Here is a 26,663-nt window from a genome sequence, read left to right on the forward strand (position 1 = left end):
TTGGTTCCTTCTAAAAGGAAAAATGATCATTTTCAACTGCCCCTCTTTATGCAAACGAAAATGAGGATTATCCTTCCCAAGGGTATCAATGGGTATGTCATCGTAAATAATGCCTGAGGGGAAGGGAATACCAATATCATCCTCATCCTCCTTGTCGGTGTCGTAAATGGGAGCATAATCAAATTGAGGACCAACAATTTCCCATTTCTCCTTTTCAATGTGGAAATAATCTGAATGTCATCTTTCAAAGGGCTAATGGGATCATCTCTCTCAAGGTTTTCAAAATAGGATTTGTCGGGAGTAATATCCTTGAGAAAGGTATGGTTGGTCTCAATTTCGTCTTCCATAAATTCATCCTTCCCAGCACGTGTCCTCAAAATCATTATTTTCATCATGTGGACCCAAGGAGGACCTGTATTCTTGCTCATTACCCATATTCTTAATGTCTTGATGATGGTCGATGAGGGCTTCCTCTTGGATGCTTAATGCAGGGTGTACTTGAAAATGTCTAATAAAGTCATCAATGAAATCTTCAATATATGAGATGCTCCTAGGTTTCTCCCACTTGTTGTTTTCTTTCCACAGGGGGCCACAGGAGAGCTTAGTCATTTATCCAGCCCTGCAACGCCCATTGTTTCCCTACACCAAGAGAACTTCTCAGAGCTCACAGTTTTTGTCAATGCATCTGCAATGTTCTTCAAAGTGTCCCCCTTTACCAGCAACACCTTTTTGGTCTTCTATCATATCCCTCACAAAGTGATACTGAACATCATTGTGCTTTGTCTTTGAATGGTAAGCAGGGTTCTTTGCCAAGAAAATTGCACTTTGGCTGTCACAATCTATCCTTATAGCTCCCTGTACTAACCCCATACTTGAACACAATCCCTCCAATCAAATTGCTTCCTTCCTTGCATGAGTGGCTGCCATGTATTCTGCCTCTATAGTTGATAGTGCCACTACAGATTGTTTCTTACCTAAGTCACCTGACACGGGGATTTGGGATTCGTAGGATACGGGGATTCAAGTGTCGGATTCGGACACGTTGACCCCCTGGAACAGGACACGTAGGATTCGTTATATATTATTTTATTAATATATATATATATATATATATATATTTAAAATATATATATATATATATTTAAAATATATATATATATATATATATATATCTATATCTATATATATATATATATATTAAAAATTAGATATTTCTTACACAAATTCTAATTAATGATACAAATTCATTGATTTCAAACATAGATCTTCATCTATAGCATGCATACTACATACAAAATTCAAATAAATGTCAGTGGTCACATAAATCATGATTCATAAATGAAAGACAACTTACAACTGCAAGATAGTAAGATAAAGACACTGATAGCTGTAGTTTTCTCATTAAGTCATCAAATCAAAATGTGTTACATAGGTAGTGCTAGTGCAATGCCAATGGCAAATAAAAATATAAAATATAAAACAACTACAAGTATACAAGCCTCAAGGCAATAGGTAGCCCATGACTCATGAGTCATCAATCCTCATAGTCATCATCAGAATCAGCATCAATGTCCTCATCATCATGGTCACCACTGATCTCTTCTGCATCCTCCTCCTCCCCTGTATCCATAGTCGCCTCTGCATCTGCTGGTGTGGAGGATGACCCCTCTAAAATATCACCGTCATCAAATCTAACAGGCTCTAGCACTGGATCATTGAGATCCATGTTGGCCAATGCCAACTCAACACTGCTTTCTAGACCCATATCATCAGGAAAGACATCCCAACCATAGCTCAAAGTATGCAAAACTGAAAGAGAAATATGGTAAAAAACCATAAGGAACAACGCCTTTTTTATGCGCGCGGGTTTCAATTTAGGGGATTCGAATCCCAGAATCGGGACATGTTGTGTCCTAATGGGATTCATACGGGATTCGTACGGGATTCATACGAATCCCGTTAGGACACGACGTGTCCCCTTCTGGGATTCGAATCCCCAACGAATCGTGTCCGATTCGCAGGATTCAGACACATGGCCCCTTTATAATGAATCCTGTTACTTAGTTTCTTACTCATCCAACTGACTGCACCTCCAAATAGGTTAAACACATACCCACTTGTAGATCTTCTCTGATCCAGATCTTGAGCCCAGTCTGCATCAACAAAGCCACAAATATCCAAAACTCTGTCCAATCCTAGTCTTCCTTAGTAGCACAAACCATAATCACTAGTGCCACGCAAATACCTAAAGACCCGCTTCACTATTGTCCAATGCTCCTTCCCTGGTTTTGACATAAACTTGCTCAATACTCCCACTGCATGTGCAATGTTTGGTCTAGTACAGACCATCACATACATCAGGCTACTGACTGCACTTGCATATGGAACATGGGACATGTCCTTTTCCTCTTCTTGGACACTGTTCAACAAATAACTTTACATTACAGGAATAGGAACCTTCACTGGATTACTATCCTGCATATTAAACCTCTGTAGTATTGTTTCGACATACTTCCTCTAGTTTAACCAGAGCTTCCTCTTTGCTCGATCTCTTTTAATTTGCATGCCCAAAATATAGTTTGCAGCACCAAGATCTTTCATGTCAAATTTGGAGGATAATTGGGTCTTCAAATCCTGGATAATTTCTTTGTCATTTCCAACCAGCAACATATCATCCACATACAAGACCAGATAGATAACACGATCACCAATTAATTTAAAATAAAGACAGTGATATGCTTTGCTTCTGGTGAAGCCAAGTCCCCATATAAATGTATCAAATTTCTGATACCACATCCTTAGTGACTTTTTTAACCCATACAGAGACTTCTTTAACTTGCATACTAGTTCTTTCTTACCTTTCACCGCAAAGCCTTCAGGTTGCTTCATGTAGATCTCCTCTTCCAAATCCCCATGAAGAAATGTTGTCTTCACATCCATCTGTTCTACCTCAAAATCAAAAGCAGCAACAATAGATAACAATAATCTAATAGAAGCTACCTTGCAACAGGAGAAAAAATATCACCAAAATCAATTCCCGACACTTGGGAATAACTTTTTGCTACCAACCGAGCTTTGTATTTCTCCATCTTTTCTTCTGCATTTGTCTTCTTTTTGAACACCCATTTGCTGCCAATGGGTTTCCTTCCAGCTGGCAACTCCACCAGATCCCAAGCCTCATTTTTGTGCAAAGATGCCATTTCATCAACCATGGCCTCTTTCTAGAGTTTGCCATCCTCTAAATTTATTGCTTCCTTCACAGTTTTGGGATCATCATCAGTGATAGATAAAGAAAAATTTGAATAGAAAGCAGATGGAGTATACCTTTTGGGCTGCCTTCTTTCTCGAATTGATCTTCTCATAACCGGAGCTTGTGGCTCTTCATCTTCTGATTGCTCTTCTGTTGTAGAGTCTAATTCTTCCTCGTTAAGCTCAAACTCTATCTTCTCAGGTTCCTTTGATGGGACTTCATGTTTAATAACATCTTTCACCTCTTTGAACACCACATCTCGGCTATACACAACCTTCCTTGTTCTTGGGTTCCAAAGCTTATAACCCTTTAAACCATCCTTATACCCAATAAAGATGCACTTTTCAGATTTACTATCCAACTTTGTTCTTTTCTCCTTTGGAACATGTACATATGCATCACATCCAAATACTCTTAGATGCAAAAGAGAGGGTTTCTTACCAATCCATACCTCTTGTGGAGTCTTATCCTCCAACGCTGATGAAAGTGATCTGTTGACTAGGTAACATGTTGTTTCCATCGCCTCTGCCTAAAATTCCTGTCTTAACCCGGCACCACTGAGCATGCTTCTTGCCCTTTCCATCAACGTCTTGTTCATTCTTTTTACAACTTCATTTTGCTCAGGGGTGTATGGAGTAGTCTTCTGCCGTGCTATACCACACTTCTTACAGAATTCTTCAAATTCCTTGTTGCAAAATTCTCCACCGTTATCTATCCTCAGCACCTTTATCTTCTTCTCTGTCTGGTTTTCCACCAGAGCCTTAAATTCTTTAAACCTGTCAAAGACTTCATATTTCTTCTTGAGGAAATATATCCATGTATTCCTTGAGAAGTCATCTATAAATGATACATAGTACACAGACTTACCTAGTGATGGAACCTTCACAAGTCCAAACACATCACTATGCACAAGTTCTAATATCTGTTTCGCCCTCTTACCACCAGAAGGGAAACTCACCTGATTTTTCTTCCCGTATACATAATTTTCACAGAAATCAAAATCCAGAGAGCTATTAGTGATACCTTTTACCATACCTTTACCATGAAGTATTCGAAGGCCCTTCTCTCCAATATGTCAAAGCCTTTGATGCCATAGCATGGTCTTTTCTCCAGAGACCACTAGATTTTCCGCTCCACTTTCAGGAACCACAAAACTGGTGCACCCATCAATAACAGTGTTACCTTGCAACTTGTACAGAGTTTCAATCCAAACTCCCCGCATCAATACCAGTACTCCCCGAACCATCTTGCAGGTATCTTTCTCGAAAACTGTTTTTCCACCTGCATCATCCAACTTGCTTATAGAAATCAGATTTCTGACCAATGCAGGAATATGCAGAACACTCAGAAGTGTTCTAACCCTTCCACCTTGCAACTTCAACTTTACTTTTTCGTGACCAACGATTCTAGCCTTCCTATCATCCCCTAAGAAGACATCACCACCATCATATTTCTCATACTCGCAGAACTACTCTCTATGGGGAGTGAAGTGAAAGGATGCACCTGAGTCAATCAACCATGCCTCATGATCTACATGTGTACTTGAAGAAGCCAAGTATACATCCCCACCTTCATTTGAGTTGGTTTTCGCCTCTGCAGAAGGAGCATCATCAGATCCCTTTCCTTTCTCGGGAGCTTTAGATTTACAGTCCCTTTTGTAGTGCCCTTCCTTTTCGCATTTCCAGCACACCTTTACAGGTTTTCCTGGAGATTTAGATCTCTGCCTAGATTTAGATCTCCCACTCGATGACTTATTTTTGTTTCTGTTCTGGGACCGTCCTCGTAAAAACAAGACATCACCATTCTGGCTCTCCATATTTTTCCGTCTCATCTCCTCTGTCAGCAAGGAGGAGACTATTTCATCAAATTGCAAAGCAGTTTCATTGATACCTATTGCAATAACCAAACTATCCCACGAATTTGGTAGAGAACACAACAAACTGATGCACTTATATTCATCTAAAATTTTAATATCAACAGATAATAACTGACTTACCATAGTATTAAATGAGTTTAGATGCTCTGTCACCGAGTCTCCATCTTTCATCCTCAGGTTATACAGCTTTTTCCATAGGAACAGTTTATTCACCAGACTTAGATTGGTACAAAGTCCCTAACTTGACCCACAAAGCCTTAGCTGTAGCTTCCCTTGATACATTCAACAATACTGAATCTGAAACACACAATCGTATTGCGCTCTTTGCCTTTCAATCCAACTTCTTCCATTCTTCATCGGACACTCCCGTTGGTTTAGTATCTGGATCTACTGTGATCCACGGATATCTACCAACAGATCCTCCATTTTGAGTTTCCATAACTCAAAACTTTGACCATTAAATTTCTCGATCTCTATCTTTCCACTGCTCGCCATCTTCTTTCACCACCAGAATTGATTCCACAGATCTCCCACTGAACAGGGTCTACCACAGGCTCGAGTGAAACCCCTCAGCAACAAAGGCGTCCCCTTGAAGCCAAAACAACTCCGATACCAAATTTAGGTTTTAACCCCATGCAAAAATTACCTGCATGCAAATTCTAAAACACAAAAAATAAACAATGCGAGAGCACAACACATAAAACAAATATACATAGAGATTTTCCCTTAGATCCCAAAACCAGGACTACTAGCTTGATTTTTCATTATGTTCCTTTCAATGTTACAATACATATAAATACATGCCGAAGCATCCAATACCATGGACCGAAAAACCATCGCGTCCAAAACCATGTGCGAAAACCATGCACAAAACCATAGGTAGGTCCACCCAACCTCATATAGGGTCAAAAAAAAATTCTTTGGTGCACTGCCCCAAACCCTGTAGAGGGGGGCTACCTGCCCCCCTAAAACCACTTAGATAGGGGGGACTTCCTCCCGCCTTGTGACCCCCCTGCTACGCAATCTCCACAATGAAGGGGGGCTCCACCCTCCCTCTCACCCCCCCGGTTAACTAGGGTAGCTAGTTGTAGAAAGAATATAACACAACCTAACATGTTCATGATCATGCAGCCATGAGTTATGACCACCGAGAGATCCCATGAATAATAACATAAGGACATCTTGGTGGACAGTTTTCTCTCTTGAAGCATGTGCATTAAATCTTTTTACGTGGTTAATTGCAAAGAGTGGATCACCATCAAACACGAGCATCCCACGTAGCATCCTTCCCGTAGCATGATTAGAATGTCCAGGGATGCTAGCAATGTCCAAAGCGGGAAATTTACAAAAAAATGACAACCTATTTGAGGTATACAGAAAACATATGTAGGAGTTTCCAGGGTGAAATTAAAGATGCCTAGAAAAATGCTTTCTTCACCCTACAAGCATCGAACGTAAAGTTCAATGAAGAACTAAGGCTTCATTCTTCCAACGAAGTCACCAATAATGATATGTCAATATGTCATATGGGGAACAAAACACACATTTCGTGCCCCTGGAAACGACGCCAAATGTTACCGCTCAAACTAGTAGGGGACCTAAGCGGGATCCCTAAAGGGAAAATACTAGGTCAAGGGCAATAAATGGAGACTTAGCCCATTGCCACCTCAGCTAAGGCTCCCTTCTATTTACAGACTTTCACTGATGGAGGAGACCCGATATGTATGGAGTCACTAACAAAGGATAAGTCAATGGATATGAGTAACCCAAATAGACCCTTTCCCAGAAGAGTTTAAAGGATGGATCTTGCTTGATTTCTAAGCAAGGTACTATGTATTTTAGGGAATGGAATAGAGGATTTGAGGGTTTATGGGGAACGACTTGTGAAGGAGTTCCCCAATCCCTAAAATCCTAGTTAGAATTGGTTTCTCGGATGTTTCTTGAAGAATGATCTTTCAAAGGAGCGGGACAACATGGGGCCAAGTGGACCCAACCCGGGGTATGAGGAAATAGTGTAACAACCAATGATATTCTTACTCTAAACAAGGTGGGGAAAGGATCAAAAAAATAATTTTCACTTGAAGATGTTGTTTTGACCCTGCGAGGTGCTAGCCTTGGGGATGGCATGGCAAGTTTTGATCCCGAAGCTATGGATTGGATTTTCTCCCAACTCCACTGCCGGAATGGATTCAAAATTGGAGGAGAGCTTGAGGAAAGGCCAGTGCAGGAGACTCGAGGAGATCAATTTTTTTTATGGCTAGCTTATCGGGAAATTAATGCTCTAGGTACCCCAGCTTGGCTAGACCTGGGAGGAGGTGAAATAATAGGAGTTTTAGTGACCAAACTTGGTAGATCAGTGCCTTAATCTTTGGGATAATAGAGCCTATGATGATATGAGTAGGATTTCTTGGTTCCTAGTAAAGGAGGCCTCAAGATCGCTTTGCTAGCCTTATAGGTCAAGAAGAAGCAACCTTGTGGCTTTTATACTTCGATGTGAAAAAAGAATTGCTTATCAAGGTCAAATTCTTTGATAAAATTATACCTAGGATATTTCGCTCATATTACATGGCGCATACATTGAGAGGTGCTATAATAGAAACAAATTCCACAATTTTAAGCAGTAAATGCATGGAGCAATTAGCCCTAAAAATAACGAAAATCCCAGTCCAATGTATATGAAAATGTAAAACAAGAATAACATTAAAGCATATACTTACATGTAACAAATTATATCCAACCATACACAATTGACAAAAGAGAAGCTCCAAGATAAGATAGACCAATATTCACACATCAGAATTCATCCATAAAGCTCTAATTCATCCTCTAGAAAAAGTGCGAAAATCCGAAGAGACAGAAGTGATGATGAGAAAACGAACTCATTTCACTCGTATTTATACACAATTTAGGAGTTCGAATTAGCCTCCTTGGCCAACATAAGCCCCAAAAATAAAATAATGTTTGAATAATACAACTTTTGGTGACAAGCCCACCAAACTAGCTCATAAATGAAAAAGTAAGCCTCTCAAGAGGTCAAATAATAATCTATGCATGTCGTAGGGCCCTCTAAGAGGCCTCATGAGGTCCATGGGTGCCACAATGAAGAATAGGACCTCAAAAGCAGCGGACAAGGGGTTGGCCCCTTGTAATAACCTGTGGTGCTCCAAATGACAGGTGGGGGCACACAAGTGTCCTCATGGGTCTCCAAAAATATCGAAGATGCCTGTAGATCACCTGCAAGGGCTAGGATGATGGTGTAAGTGATGTGACATCATCGTGCAAGACCTGGATCATCTGCCAAGTGTATGGTGTGGATCTGGGGTCGGCTAGGCATGATGGATCAGGTGCATCCTCCTCGTCCAATAAGTGAACCACGAGCAACCTTTGAATGGATGTGGGGATCCATGGAGTACAATCTGCTATTGTGGAGGTCCATGGCTCTCAACGCTTACCCTACATGTGCCAATGTAGCCCTCTAGGGGATTAGGACCCCGTATTGGGAGACCAAACCCCAAATGGAAACCATTTGCAATTCCACATAGGATCCGATGCATCCCCTAGCCTTCCAATACAACAAGTCATTAGAGAAATCGAGTAAATGAACTTACCCAATCATGGACTACAGGTGGGGACTTCATAATGGCCTGCCCTTCCATAATGGGCTTATGGATGTGCCAATGTCTCCTAACCTCCAAATGGGGTTAACCAAGTATCTTATTAGGTGGTTTCTACTTCTAAAGGGGATAATATTCAAGGTACATCCTTTAAAAGGTGGTGGCATGTGACAGATATGGTGAATGAAGTAGGGGATGAGAAGGGGCAGCCCTCGGTCACATGCTAGGCAGCTAGGGTACAAGGGTAGCTAATAAGAAGGAAGCCCACACTTGGGTTTATAATGTATAAGAGGGAGAAATCGTGGTACATGAGGTGCCCCAGCCTTGATTTTCCCACCCTTCTTTATATGCATTTTTCCTTTTTATGATTTCCTTTAATTAACTGCTTGGGGTTGAAAGGGTGAGAGCATGATGTATAAGATATAGCAGTGAATACCCCCTTTTAATGGTGGGGTGGTTCATTGCCCACCAAGGGTTGGGACAATCATGGGTTACTATATGATGAAGGAGGTTCATAGAACATGTAAGAACCAGTGCAATGACCATGATGATGGGGTAGAGCTCATGTATTGGCTTTTGCCTACGTGCTAAATGTGTTTGTCTCGACCATCTTTTGCATTTTGTGATACATTTTCCTATTGAATGTGGCCAAGTATGCTTTTATCTTTCTTTCTAGCTGCATCAACCTTTGGGCTTCATTCTAGGCCATGACCCAAGGTGCGGGCAAGGGGAAGGGGCATTTTAACCCTATGTGGACCCAATGGAGGAATGTGGATCAGGTAGGAGAAATGATGAGTAGGGTAATAATGAATGGAAAGAGGGTAATATAAGTGGAGAAGGGAGCGGGACCACGCAACCCAAATCGGAGTTTCCCATGAAATACCATCCCTAGAGCCAAATGGTCAGTAAAAGAGATCTCACGGGACTAGAATCCAAGGTTAATACCCAAAACATGTCTAGGGAACAAGAGCAAAAACCTAGCCCATTCTTTCTGCCGAATCCCCCCATTAATCCATGCCTAGAAGTGTCCATGATAAGCAAACTACAATACTCAATTTCCAAATGACAAGGCATACCTTTAGATTCTGGAGGCCCACCTTCAAACGTACAATCATGGCAGATGGGCGAGGGACCACATGGCTGGCTCAGGTTGCGTAGAAAATGGCACAATGAGTTAGCTGGTGGCTGCTTGCTGAGGACCATCTTGGAGAAAAAAACTATCCTAGGGATATTACCCACAAAATGATGGGTAACAAGCTTCCCGGCCCCCTTCTTCTTGAGAGATGACTTCCTGTACAATTGAAGCCTCAAGAAGACCAAATCCCCTACCTCAAATTGTCTCTCAACTCGGCCCTTGTATGAATAGAGTTTCTGCTAGTTCTGTGTCATCCGCATGTTGTCTTTGATAGCCCCCAAAATTTCTTGGCTCTCTTGTATCCAATCTTTGGCCCTAGGGGTCCTGCTATCTCCAAACATCACGTCAGCAAAAGATAATGTATCGTAACCATATAGAGATCGGAATGGAGACATACCTATGGACATGTGGTACGTGGTGTTGTAGCAGTACTCTCCCAAGTGTAACCACCGTATCCATGCTCGCTAATGGCCCGTCACATAGTTATGCAAGTAACCCTCCAGCCATTTGTTAACTATCTCCGTCTGCCCATCTATCTAGGGGTGATAACTAGTGCTCGAAGTGAGCTCAGTGCCCACCAATCTAAATAGATCCTACCAAAATCCCCCCATGAACTTGTTTTCCTGGTCACTGACAATGGTCTTTCGAAGACCATGTAGTCGATACACCTCCCTGAAAAACAATTCGGCCGCCTGTGAGGCCAAGTACCGGGCCAAGATGGAAAAGAAATGTACAAACTTTGTCAACCAGTCCACCACCATGTAAACACAATCATTGCCCTGTACTGTGGGAAACATGGTAATGAAGTTCATCGACACACTCTCCTACTTCCCCTCAGGAATAGAAAGAGACTGTAGCAACCCTGTAGGGTGTGACTACTCACCCTTGTTCCTCTAGCATGTGTCACACTCCCTGACATGTCTCATAACATCATCCTTAAGGCCCCTCCATGCAAAACGCTCTCTAATGGCCCTATACATCTTTGTGAACCCCTAGTGCCCTGCTAGTGGTGATTCGTGTGTAGCCTTTAAAATCTTCTCCCTCAATTGGGAGTTGGGCACAAAGTAAATCCAGTCTCTGAAGTAAATCACCTTGTTCGTCACCCTATACCAGTCATTTGACACCACCCCATCAAGGACCTCACATGTAAATCGGCCCTTGGAGTACTCTACTAGTAACTTCTCCCTTAAATATGGGGCAATGCTCATCAGTGAAAGGGTAGCCAGTCTCCTGGACAACGCATCTGCCACCACGTTGTGCTTCCCTTTAACATACTCAATGTCAAAGTCGTACACTTGGAGCTTGCTCACCCACTTCTGTTACCTCTCCTGCAACTACTTTTGATCCAAGAGAAATTTGGGGTTGTTGTGGTCTGTCTTGATCTCGAACCTGTTCCCCACCAAGTACTGTCTGAACTTGGCTAGTGCATGCAAGATGGCTAGCATCTCCTTGTCATAGATGGAGTACACGCTCTCGTTGGGTAGTAGTTTTCAACTCTCGAAGGCTATGGCGTGCTCTCCTTGTATCAAAACTGCGCCTACACCCTCTCCGTATGCATCACACTCTAGCTCAAAGGGCTGGGTGAAATCTGGAAGTGCCAATACAAGACAACTTCTCATTACCTGTAGGAGGCGATCAAAAGCCTCTTGCGCTGTAGTTGTCCACTAAAAGGCCCCCTTCTTCGTCAAATCAATGTGGGGAGCTGCCAACTGAGAAAAGCCCTTTAAGAACTTCCTGTAGTAAGTGTAGATGCCCACAATCCGCTCAACTCTATCACATTCCAGGGCTCTGGCCAATCCCGGATGGCCTTGATCTTCTCCTCATGGACCCTCACACCATCCTCCCCAATGATGTGCCCTAGGTGGAGCATCTTTGTCAAACCGAACTCACACTTAGACAGTTTCGTGTAGAACTGCTGCTCCTCCAAAATACAAAACACTGTCTCTAAGTGCTGCAAGTGCTCCTCCCATGTCCGACTGTAAATCAAGATATCATCAAAGAACACCAACACAAACTTCTACAACTGTCCATGAAACACGTGGTTCATGCAAGACTAGAAAGTGGTTGGTGCATTGGTTAGACCGAAAGGCATAACCAGGAACTCGACGTGCCCATAGTGGCACCTAAAAGCAGTCTTGGGGACATCTTGGTCCCTCATCCTAATCTGTTGGTACCCTGAATGCAAATCAATGTTGGTGAAGAACTTCACCCCCCTCAACTCGTCCATCAGCTCATCTATGCGTGGGATGGGGTAACAGTTCTTCATGGTCTTTTTGTTAAAGGCCCTATAGTCAATGCACATGCGTAGGGACCCATCCTTCTTCTTCACCAGAACAACTGATGAAGCAAAAGGGTTGGAGCTAGGCCTGATGTGCCCAAGTTCCAACAACTCATAAAGAGATCTCTCTATCTCATCTTGGTATGCCCTGGGATATCGGTTAGGGGTAGTAATCATGGCCTGTACCCCCAACTCCAGCTCAATGGTATGCTCAAACCCCCAGGTGGTTGACTCAATGGTATGTCTCTAAACACTATTTGGTGCCTTTCCAAAATGGCTTGTATATCTGGGTGCGATGGCTTGGGTTGACCCCCAGCCTCTGAAACCCTTAACTCCACAGCCCACTCAATGTCCCCATGTATCATATCAGCTTCCATCCTGTGGGCTGAAACAATCTGTGGAGGGTAAGAGTGCATACCTCGTAGCAAAATTGGTTTGTTATCTGGCCCTGTGAACTCTATCTCCAACTTCTTCCAATCAATAGTGACTCTGCCAAGCAAGTAGAGTCACTAGACACCCATCACCACATTGGTGTCCAACACATCCACCACGAAGAAGTGATCTGCCACTGAGTAGTTCCCTATGGTCACTGTCAACGCTAGAACATAGCATGTGCACTACATGGTTTTGTCCCCTAGTACCAGAACTGAAAAACCCTCATACTTCTCGGTTGTGATACCCCTCCTCTGGACCTCTTTGCATCAATAAAATTGTGGGTAGCCCTACTGTCCACTTAAACCGAGATATGTTGCCCCTGCATGGTGCCCCTTCATGGTGTCCCTGATCCTTAAGGTCAAGAACTTGGGTACCCCACATAGAGATGCAAGGACCCCTCCTAATGGAGCGAAAGGAGCTCCCCCTGGTGGGGGTGGGGGTGGTGGTGGTGGCCCCGTTTCTACCTGCATTGCACTATCATCTCTTCCCACCTCCAAATCTATGTCATCCTCCAAATCACTGTCAGAGAAAATCTCAATGTAGTAAGCCTTGCCCACTTTGCATCTATGGCCTGGCGCCCATGGTTACTGAAATGTAAAACACAACCTCCTCCTTTGGAGGTCTCTTCGGGTCTCCTCATCCAACTCTCCATGCCCCGGGTTGGCTCTCGGTGGTGGAGCTCTAGTGTCTCTTCCCCTCTGCTGAAAGCCCTGTCTAGGTGTTGGTGGTGCTCTAACCCTTGGTAGAGCATCCTGCAAATCTTGGGCACTCCCCACTGCGTCCTGCAAGGTAGTGGGTTTGTTGGACTTCACCCGTCCCTTTAGTGGCTCTGCTAGCCCCTCTATAAACATGAAGACCCTCTTGGACTCTGATAGATCTGGCATCATCACTAATAGCCTTAGAAACTCTGCAATGTAGGCCTTAGTGCTCCCGATCTGCTTGAGCCTTGTCAGCTCCCCAAAGTGCTCCTCCAGATCTTTCCTCTCAAAATGCTCTAACACTCTCTTGGTGAAATCCTTGTAGGCTATCAGCCCATCATGTCCCATTGTGGTTAACCCATGGAACCACCAATCATGACCTTCACCCTCCAAATGTAGCACAACAATTTTTATTGCCTCCCCCTCTGTCATCTGGTTTAGCTGGAAGTAGACATCCAACTTCTCTACCCACGCTCTGGCTGAGCTCTTAGAAGAGCCATCAAAAGTTGGGAGAAACAACCTCCCCACAGTATGTTGCAAATCTGTCCCCTGCATGTAGTTTCCCCCACTCTGTCCCTTGGGCCTATTATTTCCCTTCAGCTGGCAAAAGCCCCTAAAAGTGAAGGCTTCCCTGAACTCGGGTCCATAGGACTAATACTCCAAGAAATAATCCCCCATAGGCAACTCCTTCTACCCTTGCTGCCCACCAGCTCCAGATATCAAGAACGTGGGAATAGTGGATCTAGGTGGTGTGTTGGGGATAAGAGGCATGTTAGGGTTAAGGCATGCATGGTGCTATGAAGAATTGGAGCCTTCACCCAATTGGAATTCCTCATGAATTCCCTTACCCTTATTGTTGCTACAATTTTGTTTCCTTAGCTCCTCAATACTCTTGGACAGGTCTTGTATTGCCTCCAGCAAATGATGAGTAAACTCCTCCTCCTTTCTCCTTCTATCTCCCTCATTCACTTCCATGTTTGTTTCCACAACCTTTGGTTCAACTATCATGGGTTCTGGAGTAATTTGCATCTGCCTTTCTCTACTCCTGTACCTCTGTCTCCGGTAAGTCACGTTTTGCCTATCCTTTGGTGTCATAGACGGTGCTGCTCCCACAGGCTGAGCCAAGTCTATGAGCTTTGATACCACTGTAATATTCCTAGGGAATTTTTACAATAAAGAACAAATCATACAGAGACATAAAATCCACGAAAATCAAACACATAAATAAGTCCATGAATTTGCACCAAAAACTACATAGCTGAGCCATTTTATTATAATATAAAGAGGGTACAATGTGGTGCTGGAAAGAGTGCACTTGGGCTTGCTCAAGGCAAGCTAGCTAAGCCCAAGTGAACAATAAGAAGCTCCTCTCAAATCTGCTACTCCTCTCTCCTGGCTCTGCGCTGAGTTGCCCAGAAAATATGATGTTGGTTGTGAAGAACTGCTGCTAGGACCTCCTTCGGTGCTCAAAAAATTCAGGGAAATTAACCCCGATCTCTCCATCAAATACCCAGAATAACCCACAAAGGAATTAGCCTATGGTTGACCTTGGAATTTCGGCCCTCTTTTCCCTCTATGGATCTACTGCTGGGTAATTCGACCCACCTATCAATCCTGCTACAAATATCCCTCAAAATAGCTGCAATCTCCAAGCAAACACTCCCCCGAGCTCCTTCTCAAATCTTAGGCCCAAACTCCCTTGATTCCTCATCCTCCAAGAATTGCACAGTACCTACGCAGCTGCTGCTGAATCCTCCCCACAAACTCGCACTCCCACTACTGGAATGAACTGGAATGGATGGAACTCCCTCCTTGGGCTGGCACTCGAAGTCCACTGAAGCAAGGGTTGAGATTTCCGCTAGGAAACACTCGTGTGCTAAACAACACTTGCAGACTTGGCTTCAGCTCAAGCATGTTATGTCAAAGACATTTTTTCTCAAAGATTAATGAATGCCAAAATGAGTGCCTTTCCTTCCTTTTTGTTAAAGTGCCTCCAACGTGCTCATGTGGGCGCAACTCGATTTCCTCCCACCAAATTTCCTCCAATGCATGCGTACTTCTCATGTGGGCTGCAATTCTCCATGGGTGGCCCCCACGCTCCACTAGAGGCTCGATATTTCCCTTCCATCTCTAATGTTTGGGGCTTGCTTTAATAAAAAATCAATGTGGGGCCTCTAAACCCACATTTCCTAAGTGCAAACATGAATTAAGAGAAAAATGGCCAAAATTGATATTTCACTTAGCAATAATGCTAAGTGGGAATATCACATTCTAGGTGATTTTTTGGATGCCATAGTAGTTGGAGTGGACTTACTGATAAAGGAACTTGGAAGAAAGAGTGCAGGAAATAAATGCCTTTGTTTAATTATAGGTGCTCAATTCTTGATCAAAGAACTTGAAGAAGGAACAAAAGAGGATAGGGTAGACATAATTGCCAACCAGATGGAAGAGCATGATATCCAACTTGACATTGTAATTTTCTGATAGAGGATGCCTAAACGAACTAAATCAAAATTATTACATGAAGATCTTTCCCTTTTAAAATTTAAACAGATTTTCGAAGCAAGCACAAGCAAAAGTGATAGTTCTTGAAAGTTCAACCTCACTATTGGGTGCTATGGAAGCCAGGAACATTTTGCCAGTAATTTTATTCAGAGGTAACTTGGAGCTGACTCCTATGATTAGAATTCAGGTGTGGGTTTATAAGAAGACAAGGAAAGAAAGTATCCTTCCTTTAAAGAGATATTCAGGCATGGCACCTCCAAATGATCGAAATTCAACACGAGAAGTGAAGGTGGATGTTGTGTACCAAGGTAGGGAAGATCCTAACAAGAAAATTCCTCCAGATCAAAGGATCAAGGGTTTTCAATATGGACCACAAATGCCTCCTATTTCCACTATAGAAGAAGAAGCACTTAAATTCAAGCCTGAGAAGGGCCTAAAGCTTTTGGGATTTACAGATGCATCAAATATTCTAAGGCACTACTATCTGAGAGCTACAAATATTTTTAGCACAGCACTAGGTAATGTCGTTACCATTTTTGCAATGGCCAAGGTGATGCAAACAACAAAGAATGTTTCCATTTTGCGTTGTATGTGGAGGAAAGGACAATCAAATGTTGTGCTTAGTATTTTGACCCCCAACATATCTAACACAGATAATGTTATGCTTGACTTGGTGCCCCCCTTGGAAGAGAGGAGGCAGTGAAACTGGAACTAACATTGAATCCTATTTTAGAGCGGTCAGTTTTCTTCATTTAAAATCAAGAAGATCATATGTTGATGTGCCTCCAATTGATTATGATGTTAAGAGGATAATTGAGCATAACCTAGAGTTGTTCGCTAAAAAAGAACTTAAGAGATTTTGTAGCCTATACCAATTGAAAAAGAATCAAAAGACAGAGAATGTCTCCAATAGATTTTGGAGGGAGAAACCATTATTATCTGAAGAACCAGTAGGAAAATATGCAGGAGATAATACGCACAGTGGCATCTCCTTCAACAGTCTTGCAACAAGAAAAGCAGAACAAGTTGGAAGATTGACACCAGTGGCAGAATTTGAGGTTATGCTGGCACGCAGAGACAATGATGTAATATTCCTAGTGGAAATTTACAATGATAAACAAAGCAAACATAGAAAAAACACACACAAAAATTTACAACACATTAAACACCCAAAAATTTCCATAAACTGCGCTGAGCTGAGCCATTTTATTGATATAAATGTTGGGTACAAAGGTAAGATCAGAAAGCATGCACCTGGGCTTGCCCAAGGCAAGCTAACAATGCTCAAGTGATGAAATCAATTTCTCTAACATGCAATGTGGCTGTCCCCAACAAGCTCTGCATTGTCCCAGTGAAAACTGCACTGCTGGCTGCAAACAATGGTTGCTAGGGCCTCCTCCGGTGCTCAAAAAATTCCGGGAGATTAATCCCGGGCTCTCCACCAATAACTCACAAAAACCCACAAAGGTATTAGCCAAATGTTGACCTAGGAATTTCGATCCAATTTCCCCTAGCTCGTCCAACTGTTGGGTATTTTGACCCACCTATAAATAAGGCTTCCAAAGGCTCCCAAAATGACTGAGAAACTCAGCAAAACTCCCTTTCGAACTGCTCCCACAATCTCAACCCCAAATTCAACCTCCTCCTTCTGTCCCACATGTGGCAAGAAAAGGGACTGTGCAGGCCCACACAGTCTCTGTTGAAGCTGCTCCAAGAACACATTGAAATGCCCCTAGATCGATCTGAAACTGATGGAATTCCCTCCTAGGGCTGGGACTCAAAGTGCACCAAAGAAAGGGGTAAGATTCTCCCCTAAAAATCTCTTGTTCTCAACAACACTTGCAGACTTGGCCTCCAACTCAAGCGTGCTAATCAAGGTGAATGCTCAAATGATCAAGAATACCAAAAATGAGTGCCTCCTCTTTTGTCAATGTGCCTCCCAATTTCCAATGTGGGTCCAGCCATTGAACTTCCCATTGTTTTTCCCTCCAAGGAGTGTGTATTTCCTGGGGGGTCGTATTTCACCATGAGTGGTCCCCACCTTCCACCAGCATTTCGATTTTCTTCCTTTTCTCTAATGTTTGGGCCTTTCCTTAGCTTCAAAACTAAAGTGGCCATAACCTGCTTTTCCTAAGTGCAAATGCAAAATAAGACAAAATTGATATTTCCCCTTAGCAATATTGCTAAGTGGGGATATCACAAGTGATGAATGGATTCCCAAGGCTATTAAAGAAATGATAAAGATTATCATTGATCTGTTGGATTCTTCTTATAGAGGAAACACATACCATTAAACAATGGATTGCTTAGTTGCACTACGAATGACTCGATACAACAAGAGGAGGCAATGGAATTCAACAATTTCATGCATGAGTTAGCAAATAGGTGTCAGGGTAAAAGACTGAATGAGTTTTGGGAATTACTTGTCCCCAAGAATGTTATTTTGATAAACAAGGACGAAGTTGTTGACAGTGATGTGACTGAAGTACAAGTGAAAGCAATTCTATTCAAATCTAACTAAGCACATGAGAAAGCACCAAAAATAGATGTAGATGAGATGGAACATTTGGAAAGATCATTGTTGGGTGCCTTAGCCATCATTTATGCAGGCTTAAAAAGACATTTTGCATGTTACTTGAACACATGGCCTCAAAACCATGTTTTGATTCGTCTAGCGTCAATAGACTCTTTGGTGAAAAAGGAAACTCAAGGCAGTGCTTTGGTAATCAGTACTCATGATAGGCGCAATCATTTGAAACCTGAAAAGGTCAATAATTCTTTGGTGCATCAAGGAGTTGACACTTTACTAACAGATGAAAACAAGGGTGAGTGCCTTGAAGAACCTTGTCAGATTATGGTATTTCATAACATGGATTGCTCAATTCTTACATCTGAAGGGTTTACAGAATTTGAACATAGGAAGCATAGAGATATTGGTTACATCACTCAAAGCGCTAAAGATTTAAAGATCAAAGACACCATTGAGCATAGCATCATAAAAAACTAGAGAGATACAGAAGGTAACAGGGGTGTTTTGCCCAACATGTTGACGGTTGAACAAAAGGGCCTTTTGAAATTGGCCAGCCTTTTGCTTGCAGATACTTCCATGAAGGTTGATAGAACAACTACTCCAACTGGCATAGTAGGTTCATCAATACAAGAAATTACTGAGCAGATGATGGGGTTCAAATGTACGAAGTCATTCAATAGGTGGATTTGGGATCCTAGCATAGATATGCAGATTTTGTATCATTTACAACTAGAGTTTCCCAGGTATGTGTGGGATCTGGGAATACAGTTCCAATTTCTTGAGGACAAGGCATTTTTGGCAGGGAGTACTGTAATGTTCCCAAATTTTGTGCATGCAAAATTGCTTAGAAGTTTTTCAATTTTGGAAATATTAAATAGGGGAAATATTATTTTGTGAGAGAAGGGAGAAATTATTATTTTAATGGTATCACGGTAAAATAGTATTTTATTGGAGGAGGAAGGAAAATCCTTATTTTAATGGAATGGCGGAAAATTAATATTTTATTGGAGAAGGGAGGAAAATTATTATTTTATTGGAATGGCGGAAAAAGTGGAAAATGGCCCCCACTAATAAAATAATAAGAAAAACGAAAAATGTAGAAGATAGAGAAAGGCTCCATGAAGAATTATAAAAGGAGGAGGAACTCAATTGCAAAAGAATTATATTCCTATCTATCTTATTGACAATTGAAGGAACTCAAGTAAGTTCAAGAATTTCAAGAGAAACTCAAGCTAATTTTGTGGACTTCGAGTGCCACCCTAGTTAGCCTTGGGGAAGATTATTTCAGATCTTCCAATTGTGCTTAATGTCAAGAAATTTCAAAACTAATTAGCATTATTTACGGGAAACTTCCAGATTGTGAACTTGATTTTATTGCAAGAGATTGTTAACACCGTAATTCAATGTGCAGAGTTGTTCTTCCTACTCCAAGGAGGTCAAGTTTTGTAATGTCCCTTCCTAAATTATTTTGGAACAGGATTAATTTCTACATTTTGGGGTCAATTTTGGAGGTGATGGGGCCCATCCGATTTTATGGAAGACTAGATTTAGTAGAAGTTATTTCGATGTGGTTAAGTTTTACGTGGGGGCCACCCACACTAGGAGAATACACATTCCCTAGTTTGATTTTCATGGAGGGAAAATCGATGGTTGAGTGAGGGACCCACAATGGAGGGAAAAGTGCTCCATGAAATCTATATAAGGAAGACAACTCTCCTCATTTCAGCATTTTATCTTTTGACATATTGAACTCAATCTTAGATGCTCGAGTTGCTTAGCCGGGTTACTGTGTTGTTTAGCACGAGTGTCTCCGAGCAGAGATCTCAACCCTTACTTCGGTGGACTTCGAGTGCCAACCCTAGGAGGGAGTTCTACTTGTTCCATGTCGTACCTATAGCAGTGATTCGAGTTGCAACAAAAGCAAGTCGAGTTATAGCATCAAGGGGAAGTAATAACAAGGAGGTCGAGTTACAACCACAGGGAAAGGAGTAGTCAAAGGGCCGAGTTACAGCAACAGGAAAGTAGAAGCAAGAGGGCCGAGTACAGTAGCAGGAGGTTGAGTAACTTCAAGGAGGCAGAGTTCCAGCAGCAGGGAGAGTAGCAGCAGCGCAGATCAGGGGGAGTGACAACAACGCAAAACAGGGAGAGTAACAGCAGTGTAGGGGTTGCGCAATCATTGGAGTGAAATTCATTGGGCCAACATTATCCCGAGAATTTCAGAGCTGGGGAGCTAGGAGATCATTTGGAGGGCCAATTGAGGAGGATTGCTTGAGTTGGAAGTGCATAGATTGACAGGAGCAGTCACAACAACAAAATCCGTATTTGGAGGAGGGCCAAGCTGTGAAGGGTCAATTTTTGAAGGTTGGAACAAGGAGAAAGCCTTTCTTGGTTTTTCTGAGTTTTTGGCAAGGAGTACGCTCCTAATTCTATAGAATTTTCTGGACAGATGTGAGGGGTCAAACAGGGGTCCCAAATTAGCCAGTAGCTAGAGGAGCTAGGGGGAATTTGGGCCAAAATTCCGTGGTCAACATTTGCCTAATTCCTTTGTGGGTTATTCTGGGTTTCTTGTGTAGAGGCTGGGATAAATTTCCCAGAATTTTCTGAGCAATAGGGAAGGCTCTAACCGGAGATCATTTCAAGCAACAACACCTTTCTAAGCAGTAACAACGCAACTCTTGGGCTAGATTACCAACAGATTTGAGGAGGGTCTTCCATTGTTCATTTTGGGCTTTTGATAGATTTCCTAGAGCAAGCCAGATCCACACTTTCTAGTACCTTGTTGTACACCTCTTCCCATTTAATAAAATGAGTAGACAACGTAGTTTGGTTTCCAATTTTGTGGTCTAATGTTCTGATTTAATTTTATGGTGTTGTTTTTTATTGTTCGCTTTGCATAGCACTATTTTTCCTAGTTTGGAACATTATAGTGGTATCAAAGCATAATCTTGGCCCAGCTGTGGGAAACTAGCCAGAATATCATTGAAGCTTTGGGTGTGACTGCACAGTGATGGGTGAAACCAGAGACAAACACATGGCTTAAGGGAAATCCAGTATGCAGAACTTCTGGGGTAGAGTTCATTGGGACAATGAGAAGTTGGCTCAGTTGAGGAGGATGACAAACCAAATCCATCCTCACCCTTACAACAGAGGCGTTAGAGATGAGCAGGCCATGGGGGTGCAACCATCTACATTATGTGGGGGAAGTAGACTAGATTAGGGCACCAGATCTCCTGAAAAGGAGTAGGCAGGACAAAGATAGTTAGAGGGTGAGAACAGGGGACGCTTTTGCTGGTGGAGACCTGGGTTTAGATATCAAGACCTGTTGAAGGTGCTGGACCTGCGAACATGTCAGGGGATCTCCCCGGTAAGAAGTCCCAACTAGACCTCAGACTATTTGTTGTAGGAGTCCCAGCAGTGGGTCATACGGTATCGCCTTAACCGCAGTTGTGCGCAGAGGTAAGTAGGATGTCCTTGTTGGTAGCAAGGGTGTGACCAATGCAACAAGCCAAGGAAGGTGCATAAAGGGTTTTAACACATAGAAAGCGGAATGAGTGTGCCCCTTAGAAACCTGTGGAAACATGCGGCTTGAAAGGGAACACATGAGAAAAGATATATCACAAGCTGGAAGGCAGGTTAACCAATGATTCAAAGTGACGGTTAAACCAACAGCGCATCTCAATAAGATTCATACGTACATGTATAGAAAGAGTCCATACATACATGCGTAAGCAAACAACTACATATATCATTAGAGTAACCAAGATAGCTGAAATACAATAACAACATATGCATGAAATGTGTTGGCTCTATTATATTAAGAAAGTGAAAATTCCAATCATACATACAACCATGTCCAACTACTAGTCCCGACAACGGAACGTTACAGTCACTGTCGCCTGCTCCTCCAAAGAGATATACTAGCTCTGCACTCTGTAGAAGCCAAAGCTCGTTACAATACACTCCAAGCCTTCTCTAAGATACACCTATAGGAAGCTTGGCTCCCCAAAAGCCTATACAATGAGTTATGAGGTTCTATAAATAGCAAAGGGTGGGGTGACCCTTGACACTCCCCTTTGTGACTCTTCACATACCCTCATGACTCTTCAACTACTACATGATTGTTACATTCTACTATCAAAACTTGTTCTTTCACTTTTACAAGATGTTACATTACAATTTGCACATGTACCCATGTGAGACAAAATAGGGTTGAGTAAGGCATGCAAGACATCACTAAGACTCGGATAGTTGTGGGAAGACCAACTCTTTGACATCCTTGCGATGATCGACAGTGGTGAACCAATGCCAAGCTTGGTAGTCCGTGTACTCTGTGGTGACATCCTTGCGATGATCGACAGTGGTGAACCGATGCCAAGCTTGGTAGTTCGTGTACTCTGTGGTGACATCCTTTTGGAAGCGAACTCTTGCCTCCATTGCATCCGGGTACACTGATTTGGCTCCTCTGTCCAACTCATCTGATAACATGCGCATCATAGTCTTGAGTGCAGCTAGACCAGCAACATACTGATGCATAGTGTCTGTGTTGATCTCCAAGTCTATGCTGGTGGCTATGCGCATCAACTCGTTGAAGTACATGTCTAGCTCTAGTCAGACTTGGTTCTTTTTCTTCGCCTCGGTGAGTGTGCCAATGGATGGGATCGCATGCGTGTGCACAATGACATCCATGCTCTTGAACACCCATGCATGTGATCGATAACACTGTTCATCCTGTTTGCTCTGTGCCAGGTGCTGGGATGGGTCTATAACCTGTATGGGCGCAGTTTCATCAATCTGTGTATGTTGCACCTCCTGTTGTGCTTCCTTCTCTCCTCTACACAGCGCTTGTTCTTCCCTGAGTTGCCGCTTCAACTCCTGCAACTCCTCTGTTTCTCTCTTTGCCTTTGCGCGATCCTCTTGTCACGCTGTCGCCTCTTAGCCTCAATCTCCAAAGATACTTTCATCACAAGTGGATCTACTTTGAACTTGCAACTTTGCTCTGCCTTTGCACTGTCAACAACCTTCCTCCTGCCTTGGTCATGCGCAGGTTTGCTACCCTTTGCTGCTGTTGATGGTGTTTCTCTCTGCGATGTTGCTGCCATTTCATCTTGATATCCTTGTCTATGAACAACTTGGTGTCTTCATAGATAGGCAATCTCATAAACACTCGCTCAAGTGCATCTCCAGTTGCGCTCTCAACGGTGTCCTTTGACCCTGCTCTCTAGGAAGTCATTGTACTTGTGCTGTTGAGAGACAAACGACACCTGTGATACCTGGAGACATAACAACATTCATGGCAAGCAATCTGTCAGTTGAAAACCAAAACAGAATGGAGAACTGACATGCAACATACCTGTGTGATTGACTGTGAAGATTACACAATTTTCACCAGGAGGCTGACTGCCAAAACTGCACAAGGCATAGTCTGGGCTGTTGGGAGGCTGACTCACTGCTGGAACTGCACAATGTGCAGTTTCAATCAGCAGTGACATGCAAACCAACAAACTGCATTGCACAATTTTTGGGGCGACAAGGCACTGCCTCCCAGAATTGCGCAATGCAACCCTGGAGGCAAGTGTTGGGCCAGATTTGCGGATTTTCTAAGAGGAAGGCAGAGCCTTCACTATCAGAAATGCGCATTGTTGGTCGGGCAAGGAAAGGTCTAGGCCAAGGCAGCCCAGACCCACCAACGGCGACTGAAAATATGTGAAGTCTGAATGCATGGCAAAGCTAAGTGCCAACAAGAGTGAATGATCATGCATGCAAATAGTGAGTGCATGATTCAAAAAACGAGAAAAAAAGCATGTGTGTGAAGCGAGGCACCGCAATGGCCACCGTGAGTGTACAAATAGTGTCATGCATGCAACAGCAGTGAGATGTAATGAAAAACTGAAACAATGCTTCTACAAGCTAACATGCATCAAAATGACAGCAAGCGTTCATCGAAACCAAGTAGACAACACTTACACAGCGAAATACAAAAAGTGATAGAAACGCAGCAAAGGACATAAAAAGCAGACTAACCAGAAAAAGCTGAGTTGAATGTGCCAAAGACTCCTAAATGCAATGTGGGATGTCAGATCCAGCTGCTAAAAATGGATCCCTAAAATATGGGGATGCTTTTACTTTTTTTTCTTTGTTTTTTTCTTTTTCAGGAAAAGAAGCCCATGCATGCAAATCAGGATTGCTCAGTCTCGGAGGGAACCGATCAACCTGACAGCACATGCAGCAGTCTGCAAGCCTGGGGATGAAATTTGCACAATTTTTGGGCTGAGCAAGATTGGTTGTCCCTCATGCATTGCGCAATTTCTGGACTGAAGCCCTGGCTGTCAGTAAAAATTGCGCAATTTTTGAGCTGAAGCCTAGTGTCGGGCTGAATTACGCATTTTCCAGAGGGAAGGTTGTCTTGTTGGATTGCGCATTTCTGGAGCCCAGCAGGATTGCACAATTTCTGGAGGGAAGGCTAGTTCCCCTCCAGAATTGCGTAATTTTCAAGGTGAGCATCTCAGCCAGAAAATTGACTAAGTCCAAAATGCCAGCTTGCGGGTGGGAGACAAACAAGTTGATTAGCACAGGCTGGGAAGCCATTGAAACTCAGTTAAAGCCTATGTACTTGGACAGTGCAAGACATGCTGCTAAGGATGGTTGGTAGGGAGGCTCCAAAACGAAGCTAAGGCAAAATTTTGGAGGGTGGTTGTAGCCGCTACAACAGGACCCTGAGGAGAAGGTTGAGCAGGATGCCGAGAGCCCACAGGATGGTGAGGAGCACATCGATATACCCGGTGTGGCGCAGGAGTCACCTTTATTAGAGACCTCTTTGATAACCCCAGTTGACACCTTGGTGGGGAGGATAGAGCCTACACACATAGAGCCATCTGCTAAGGGGGTGCCACCTATCGACGAGATGCCAACAGTTGATGAGGTACCCAATGCTATGACCCAGTTTCTAGACAATGGCCACCCACAACAGGTTGATGAGGTGCCTGGAGGCATACTTGTCATTGAGGAGATACGAGAAGAGACAGAGGGGTCCAGAGCGGTGACCGAGTTTACAGGGGATAGTCGCCCTCCACAGTTTCATCAGTACCGGGCTAGCCTTCTAGCGTTGAGAAAGAAGGCCACGACAGTATGAGAGGCCATTCTGTAGCAGAACGAGGAGTTGGAGGGCATGAGAGTAGTTTGTGCCGAGTCCATGGTCAAATTGACTCACGTTGGGGAGCAGTTGGATTCCCTATTGGTGCAGCTAGAGTGCATGTTGGAGCGTGAGAGCATCTCTCTTCGGGCATACATAGACAGGGCTGGCAGCACTGTTAGGTTACCTTTGCCCATTGGACAGAAAGGGAGAGAGATACCTAGTCTGATTTCATGTGTTGACTAGGATATCAAGATGGCACGACTTGAGTCGCATAGGGTGCAACATCCGCATGTTGGGGTTGTTCTATGTGCTGGAGTTCATGCAATCAGCCCCCCCTGGGGTTGGATGGCGAGAGATTCTGATTTGGTACCCGGTGGAGTGGGCTATGGAGATGGCAGTGGACCCAAGTGGAGCTCAGCAGGAGCTTCCAGCCACTAGGGATACCGACAGCACAGACTGGCATTGGGTTGCAAATGGGACTACCTATCATTTCCTAGGTATGCCGGTTGACTACAACCGGGATGGTGCATTGACCTAGCAATTGAGCGTGCACATTCGCTAGGGGAGTCTCGGTCAGCACCAGTGGCCGACCAGTTTATGGACAGACTCTTTTGGTTTTCTTGGTATGGCATTTGTACACGGGATCACTGGGTGATCAACATACTCTGGTAGGAGTTTGTCGGAGGAGGTGGCATTGGCAGGCCACCAGACAGTGCCTTGTATGGAGCTGGGGACTCTTCACTTTTGTATGGGGCACAAAGGACGCAGAGGAGCGGAGCAGTGGTGGCATCACTGCTGACACATAGGGAGAGTCACTTCTCGGATCCCTTAGGGGGGATTTGGAGAGAAGATCCATTCATCGACGGGGATAGTGATGCGATGGTGGAGGTGATGATATTGATCAGGTGTGGCTTGACACATAGAGACATAGCTCTAGGCCATCACATCTAGGGATGTGTGGGAGCATCTAGCGTTGAGTAGTGGTCTACAGGTGGGCATGGAGATGCATGGTGGTGTGCTATAGTATGTTGGATTGCGTTGTGGAGTGGGAGTGCCTCACATCGCATTGAGTACATGTGGGGAGTGACAGGTGCAGTGACATAGGCGGGAAGCAGGATAGTACAGGATGGCATAGTTGTAGCCAAGGGTATCCAACAGTGTATAGGGGTAGGCCGCGGTGTATAGTGGCATGTTCAGGACTACTGGGATG

General features: G+C 43.4%; 1 protein-coding gene and 1 pseudogene across 1 annotated transcript in view; both read left to right on the plus strand.

Annotated features, from left to right (window-relative positions):
- Positions 1-26,663, plus strand: part of LOC149153125 (cycloeucalenol cycloisomerase-like) — a 420,238-nt gene that overhangs the window by 313,031 nt on the left and 80,544 nt on the right. The window lies entirely within an intron of this gene.
- Positions 15,504-18,312, plus strand: LOC149153127 (ATP-dependent DNA helicase 2 subunit KU80 pseudogene; annotated as a pseudogene).

The sequence above is a fragment of the Pinus tabuliformis genome, chromosome 9 (genome assembly GCF_031772625.1).
Source record: "Pinus tabuliformis cultivar Carrire ecotype Pingquan chromosome 9, CPIR1, whole genome shotgun sequence".
Lineage (NCBI taxonomy): Eukaryota > Viridiplantae > Streptophyta > Pinopsida > Pinales > Pinaceae > Pinus > Pinus tabuliformis.